This window comes from Protopterus annectens, chromosome 8.part1 (genome assembly GCF_019279795.1).
Source record: "Protopterus annectens isolate FY-2018-M chromosome 8.part1, PAN1.0, whole genome shotgun sequence".
NCBI classification, from domain to species: Eukaryota; Metazoa; Chordata; order Ceratodontiformes; family Protopteridae; genus Protopterus; species Protopterus annectens.
In genome coordinates, this window is record NC_056742.1 from 282,523,421 (window position 1) to 282,531,476 (window position 8,056).

An 8,056-nucleotide genomic window follows, 5' to 3' on the forward strand; every position below is an offset into this window, starting at 1 on the left:
CCCAGGGTTCTCTCCTGTCTATCTGATGAATCTGGGCATCTTGGGGCAATGTAGAAATTGCCTCATGTACACAGACAACCCTCTCCTCCTACCACCCAACACTACAACCTGTGAGAGATGCACTTATCTAGCCAAACTGGAGGTAAAGCTCTCTCCAATCAAGACTGAACTTGAGGAGAAGGTAAACACTTGCACCACACTCATCACATAGTCTCACTAAATCTACATGACCAAAATCCACACATAGAAATACAAAACCTTTCACGGAGGCTCTCAATAATAATCTGCTCAAGCAACAGAGACCTCCAAAGCAGAAATGCAAGCAACCGCCACCCCCCCAACACAACCCAAATGACACATAGCCCACAGACTCAGTGTGCCACTCAACCACAGCCAATAAGGCAAAACAACGTACCAAACACACTAGTCATAGGTGACTCTATAGTCAGGTACACTGATGTCCCACTCACCAGGCTAAACAAGGAGAAGGTTACTATCAGCTGCCTGTCAGTGCCAGGATCCGCCACATAACCCACGCACTCAGGTCACTCCACAACAAGTACAAATATGACTCTGTCATTGTCCATGTTGGTATGAATGACCTGAGACGTACCTCCCTGGATTACATGAAAAGGGACATGGAAGAGCTCTCTGATCTTGTAGCCCAGACAGGTATGACCCTAGCCCTGAGTAGCATTCTGCCATCACCCAGAATGATGCCGCAGTACAAGGACAAAATGATTGACTTCAACAATTGGCTAAGCTTCTGGTGCCATTCTAAAGGGATCCAGTATCTGTCTGCCTGAGATGACATTGTCGACAGTCCACAATGCTTTGCCAGAGATGGCCTGCACCTGTCACCCCTGGGATTCCGGATACTGGCTAAGGTTCTTGCCACCCCTATAGTGCCTTTTTTAGGCAAGGTTCAAATGACAAATTCACCACCGTAACAGGAACAGGCAAGCAAAAACTGAGGGTGATGCTACTCAATGCTAGAAGTCTAAATCTCAAAATGCACTCACTCGAGGCACTCCTTAAAATGGAGAACATTGATATCTGTGCAGTGACTGAGACCTGGTTCAGGGAACCAGAGAGCACACCTGCACTACCAGGCTATAACTCATACCACACTTTTCGGCCATGTAACTTGGACCGGAACACCAAAGGCGGAGGTGTGTCCATATTCATTAAGGATATCCACACCCTCCAGGCTAGTTGCTCAGCATAATGCAGCCGAGGTTATCCAAGTGCAACTAACTCTGGGCAAAACTGCAATACAAATTGTAGCTTGCTACAGATCACCCACCATGCTCCAAGATTCCCACTCCTCTTTTCTTGATGTACTGGAAAATATTAGGGTTCAACCAAACACCCTAATAATGGGTGATTTCAACTACCCCACCATTAACTAGGAAAACTACTCATGTACCAACTCCTTTGCTCAAAGCTTTCTGGAATTCATAAACTCCAATGCCCTGGATCAACTTATCCACACCCCCACCAGTGGCAACAATATCCTAGATCTAGTCATTACCAACATGAGTGACCGGTGTTCCACACCTGAAGTCAACGCCTTATTAGTCCGATCCGACCATAAGCTAATTACCCTAGATATCCACATCCTGTCCCCACCCCCATTAAGGAAACCATGGTAAAAAATTTCTCCAAAGCTAACTTCATGCTTCTTAAGACAGAAGTGATGAACTTCATGACACCCATGTAGATGGACAATGCAGTTACGACTACTGAATCCTACACAATTGCACTTTATAAGCACTTACATGAGTGCATGGATCGTGCTATCCCAAACAGAACCAAGACGCTATCCTCCAAAAAAAGGAAGCCAATCTGGTGGTCCTCTGCCATAAACAAACTGTACAACAGAAGGAAGAAACTGTTGCAAAAGAGAGTAAAATCCCATGAGTGGAGGAGCTCCCTGGTCAGCCTCAGTAAGAAGCTGCGATCCCTGATAAAATCCTCCAAAGCTATTTCCGAAAACAAAATCACCACTGATTCTAGAGACAACCACAAAGCATTCTATAGCTATGTCAAGAATCTCAATGGCAACACTCAGATCTGCTCTGAGTTACAGCACAATGGCACTAAATATACAGACCCAACTGATATTGCCAACATCCTGGCAGATAGGTTCAGTGCTAACCTTACCCCCCTCTCACCCCCTAAAAAGCCCATCTCTATACCGAAAGAATGCAAAATTCCTGTAATCACGGCTGCACAGGTAAAAACCACACTCTCCAAAGCCAAGAACACAGCATCCATGGGACCAGACAACATCCCAGGCTGCGTTCTACACAAACTACAGAACAAACTGGCACCCCACCTAAGTACCATGTTCAATCATAGCTTCACCTCAGGCTTTGTGCCTGCTGAATGGCGCACAGCAACAGTTATCCCACTCCACAAGGGGGAAGCCAACATGGACCCTAGGAACTACTGCTCCATTAGCCTGACAAGCCTGGTCTGCAAGGCCATGGAACGTATCATCATGGAACTTATACACAAAGACATTGGTAATCTCCAAACTCTGGACCCCACCCAGTTTGAGTTTGTAAACCTGTTAGACTTTTTTGAAGCAGTCACCAAAGCCGTAGACACAGCCTATCTAGATCTTGCCAAGGCTTTCGACACCATCCCCCACTCTGGAATTATAGATAAACTCACTAAACTAGGTATAAGTCCCTATGTCGCAAGATGGGTTGCCAACTGGCTCATTGACAGAACCCACAATGTGAAAGTAGCAGACTCCAAATCCAGCTTCAGACCAGTGACAAGTGGAGTACCACAGGATTCAGTCCTGGGTCCTCTCCTGTTTGGTATCTACTTCTCTGAAATACAGGCTAACACAGATGGTCTTTGGCTAATGAAGTTTGCAGATGACTGCAAACTAGGAGCCATAATCAAAACTCCTAATGATGTGGACATCCTACAAAAGGGCTTCACTGAGACAGATGCCTGGTGTCAAAGCCATGGCCTCAAGCTCAATGCCAAAAAGTGTACTGTCATCCCCGTTGGTAAAAACTCTGTACCCATGAATTACAACATAGGCGGTAGTATACTTAACACCAAAAGTGTGATAAGAGGCCTTGGGACACAGGTGGACAGTAGTCTCTCCTTTGATAATCACACACCACAGTAGTCAGGAAATCCTTCTATGCAGCACACCTCATCACAAAAGGTTTCTCATCCAGAAAAAAAAGGTCATTGTTACCCTCTACTCATTACTCATTAGACCCATTATAGAGTACAACGCCCCTTTTGGTATGTACCTCACAAGACATCTACAACGTCTGGAAAGGCTGCAGAAATACCTCACAAAAAGGATTACCGGCCTCAAACAGATGCCCTATTAAGACCGCCTCAAAATACTCCAGCTTTACTCTGTCACATTTCGCCTACTCAGAGGTGATCTCTGCCTAACATACAAAGCTATGTCAAACCCAGAGCTGTTGGACATGCTCCACTTAAAGAAATCCCAATCCCTCCGTGCTACATGCTCTAGGGACCTAAACCTTGTCACCACAATAAATAGAACATGCTGGAGGGATAGATTCCTGCCCCAGAGACTTCCCATACTCTGGAATAAACTACCTATCTATATCAAAAAAAGCTCCTCATTAGCACTCTTCAAGAAAAATCTTGATGATTGGATGGGAAATAGGAAATTCACCCCGGGGATCACCTCTGTGGCTCTGCTCGACAGTGGCACAGGAAAATAATTTTCTTGGGTGGCAAAAGCCAGGGTACCTTTTTGGCTGGGCTTGTATAGGCCCCAGGGCTGATAGCCTAGTACCTACCTATGAAACTATATAGATATATATGTATGCAATAAAGCACAAAGTGGGTGTGCATGGCACAGACATTACCACATGCCCAGGGATGTTTCTCAGCATGAGCCAGAATTTTACATTTAAAAGTTCATGTATGGTAATCAAATTTTTTTAGTGTGTTTTAATGTAATGTAGTTCTTACTTCCATATTAACAAATTGATTTCTCTATAAGGTTTTATCTTTTTAGCTGTATGGAATTTTGGTCTGACATTTTCAGTGTAGTCATTTAAGGAACTCATCTATCAAACTGTTGTGTATTATTGCACGGTACAATTTATAAACAGGTACTAACACTATACAATAACTCAAATGAGTTCTGACAGGTGAATGGGTCCATGTGAGGAGATTAGTATGTCGGTAAACACTTTATAAACATATGTACTACTTTTCAGATAACATGGCCTCAAAAATATTCAAAAGAGTAATCATTATGGTGGCAACTCCAAGAACTGAAAGAAACACACATGCCAGCAGTAATTCTCTTTCCATCACTTTTAAGTTGATTTAGCTGATGGTATACTTGTTGTACCCTAAAAATATTCACAAGTATAATCATTTTGGTGGCAAGTCCCAAGAAATAGAAACATGCATATGTAAGTAATAATGCTATCCCTACCCCGATCATTTTCTGAAGTGTAAGTTTCTTCTGTGAATAATTTGTATTAACAGTAAGACCATTAAAGTTCTACAGTTGATAGTACTTAAGGGCTTTTTAATATTCTTAGAAACAGGACAAAAAAGACAGAGAAAAATAAATGCACAAAGAAGAAAAAAAGAGGAAAGACAAAAGAATAAATACATCTATATGATGCTGTGATCAATGTATTGAGCAATTCATTCATCCAAGGGGTGAGAACCTATCAACCCCTTTTTTCTCGTCAATGTGAGAGTTGAGAGTCAGGCATCAGCTGAGGGCAATCAGCTGCAGTAAGCTGTGGATTCAGAATTTATTTATTGCATTAATGTCCCTACCCTTATACTATAGTCCTGATACTTGCTTTCCATGAAGCAAAGTTTTATATGACTATTGAGTGCACGTTTGTCTACATGCATTAGTCCCTGACTGCAGCATTTTGCATTGTTAGGCAAGGTGCTGCAGTGACAGACCATCCATGGCTCCTTACTGGGAAAGGGAGGCTGATGTTAGCTGCTTCAGCCCTGCCTCTCCCACACCAGCTCCCCCAATGTCCAGCTGCCGACTGAACTCAGGTCACCTGCATTTAGTCAAGATTTTATCCATCTAGGCTATGGAGTGAGCTTTTATTTAAATGCTTTTACAGTAATTGAAGTCAGGGATGGAAAGACAACAATTGGTTTTATTTTGATCTTTGATGCATCACTGATACATGTGTAAAAATAAATTATTGGAGTTCTTTAATTTGTCTTGTCCTTACAAAGGCATAATAAGGATATCATTCTGATACTGTTTTTTGTTTTATTTCTCAGGGCAGCAAGTTGGCAGCATTGACTTATGAGCAAGCTTTTTGAACTCTGAGTAGAAAAGTCTGCATACCATTTTTTTAGAGACTTCTCAAGGGCAAACCTACTTCATTTCTGGCAGTTACAATAGAGGACTAAAGTCCTGAGGTGTTAAAGAGCAACTTCTTGAGGTCAGGGTGCAAGGTATAATTCTTTCCATCTTCATTTGCCTACTGTGTGATTCTGAGCAAACCACTTAACCAGACAGTGCCACAGGGTACCCTGAAAAGGGACATTTGTGTATACCTTAAATATAACAGTAAATTCAGGAATAAACATTTTTGGTGGAACTCAATTGTATAACAAAAAATAAAAAGTTATAAAACATTTTAAGAAATCTCAATCCCCTATATCAAGACCACACTGAAACGTGTTAGCAAGGAACTTAAGAGCAGTATTAGAAAATGCAAAGTAAAGTATGTGCACAGTGTTGTTACTGATAACAAAGTAACTCTGCATTTTCCTCAGTTATGTTTGGAAATTAAGGAATAATGTCCATCAATGCACTGAGCTCATCAATAATAATACCATACATTCTGATCCCAAGGGTATATGTACTATCTTGGCAGACACATTTTGTGCTAACTTTACCCAACCTATCCGCATTGCTGCTCTCACTATCCCTGAAGAATTTACTTTCCTCTGAAATTACTTTGGAAAAATTCTTAGAACGTCTGTCAAAGTCTGAAAATAATCATTCCATTGGGCCACACTAAATACCAGACTACATTCTCACCAGGGCCAAGGAAGGACTAGTCAAGGTTCTACTTAAACTGTTCAAACTCAGCCTGTCTGCAAGGTTTGTGTCTGATTTTTGGAGATCAGCCTTTGTAACTCTTCTACACAAGGGAGGCCCTCTAAGGACCTAGGTAATTACAAGCTCAGCAACCGCACCAGCCTTATATGCATGCATGGAACATGTTGTAGTTGAACACACTAATGCAGAAACAGGCAGTGGCTTTTAACTGATCCAGGCTACTGGTTTTGTGAAAGGCAGGTCTTTTCTCCTGAATCTAGTAAATGTCCTTGAAAAATGTGACAAAAGTTGTGGACAGTGGTTGCTCTGTGCATGTTGCTTTTCTCAACCTCACCATGTCTTTTGACACTAACCCCATCACTGTATTATTGAAGAAGTAGATAATAATAATGTAACCCTCTACATTATGTTTTGAATTGTAAGTTGTCTGTCCAACTGATCTTGACTTGTAAGACTTAAGTTTACTAAAATGCTTGCCCTCTGTTTGACTCTCAGTAGAACAGTACTCACTCTTTAGTACTGGAACAATAGCAGCAGATGAACTAATCTCTTCTCATCACTGCCAGCCTATGTTGCTATGTATTTCATTTCCTGGCTGGAGTGCCTTTTGTGTACAGGCTCTGCATGTTTTCCCGCTTTTCTGTGGGTGCTTTAGTTTCTTTCCACAACCCAAAGATAGGCTGTTAAATGAACTGGTAATCTACTAATTTATCCATAAGAGTGTATGTAGTGTGTGAGCGAGCATGTGTGTGTGTGTGTTTATGTGTATGTATATGTGTGTGTGTGTGTGTGTGTGTGTGTGTGTGCGTGTGTGTGTGTGTGTGTGTGCGCGCACGCTCATGCGGATGCATTTGTCAATGAAACAGTCTACTGTAAAGATTATGTTCTTTGTACCTTATGTTCCATGCTTGTAGAAATAGGTTCTGTCTCCTCCAAAACCTTGAAAAGGATAAAGCAGCTACTGGAGGATGATTAAGTGATTGATTGAAATTCTCAAATATTTCAAATCTACACTGTGTGTCTCTATGCAAGAAGTGCATCGTTTGTCACTGTGACATTGATCTACCCTACACCTAAACTACCCACATTTCAGACAGTTTACTTTACTACATCCCACAATAACATAAACTTCTTTTTGTAAAATGTTTTTGTCATATGACATAGACAAACAAAAATAATAAGTATACAACCCATGTGCAATTCAAAGAAGAATAAATATGAAATTTTCTCAAACCATCTCATAAAATACAGAAAAAGACAATCCCCGGGATTCATGAACCTTGCGCCAGGCGCCAGCATAGCGTCGGCGTTATAACGCCAAATATGGCTGCTTAGCGATTCAGGTATGAATGAATTCCACGTGCACTACCGGCGTGCGCCGGACCGTCCCGCCCGGCGTGGGTATGCAAAACACACTGTGTGCGGTATTGCACCATGCAAATGAGGGCAAATAGCGATCCACGAAGCGCGTGGCGTAGCGTAAGGGCGCGGCAATGTAAACCAAAAAAAAACGGTTTACATTTACCCAAACATACCGGAGGAGTAACGGAAGGCTGTCAAAGTCAGGTATCATATAGGTGCAATATGCCAATGTGGAAAGGCACCGAGAATGTCCAAAGAAAATATGCACAAAATGTAAAAATGACATAAATGGCACGTACGTAGAAAGAACAGCAGACCCCGGGATATGTGCACAGAAGTTGTAAAGCAATGAAATAATATGACAATGTCCGAAAGAGCAGTAGAACACAAATCAGCTGCACAGCCACCACACACCATAGTATGTATGTAAAGCTGCAACCCCAAGCGCAATGGTTGTCAAGGAGTGGTGGCGGTGTCCGCCGTAACCAGGTATTAGTAGTCAATTCCATGCAAATGAGGCAGATAATAGTGAATCGCAAAAGCGGCGCCAGTGTAAGGATGGAGCAAACGGCGTGGCGGTACTACACCGAGGAGTGGCCTACCACGAGA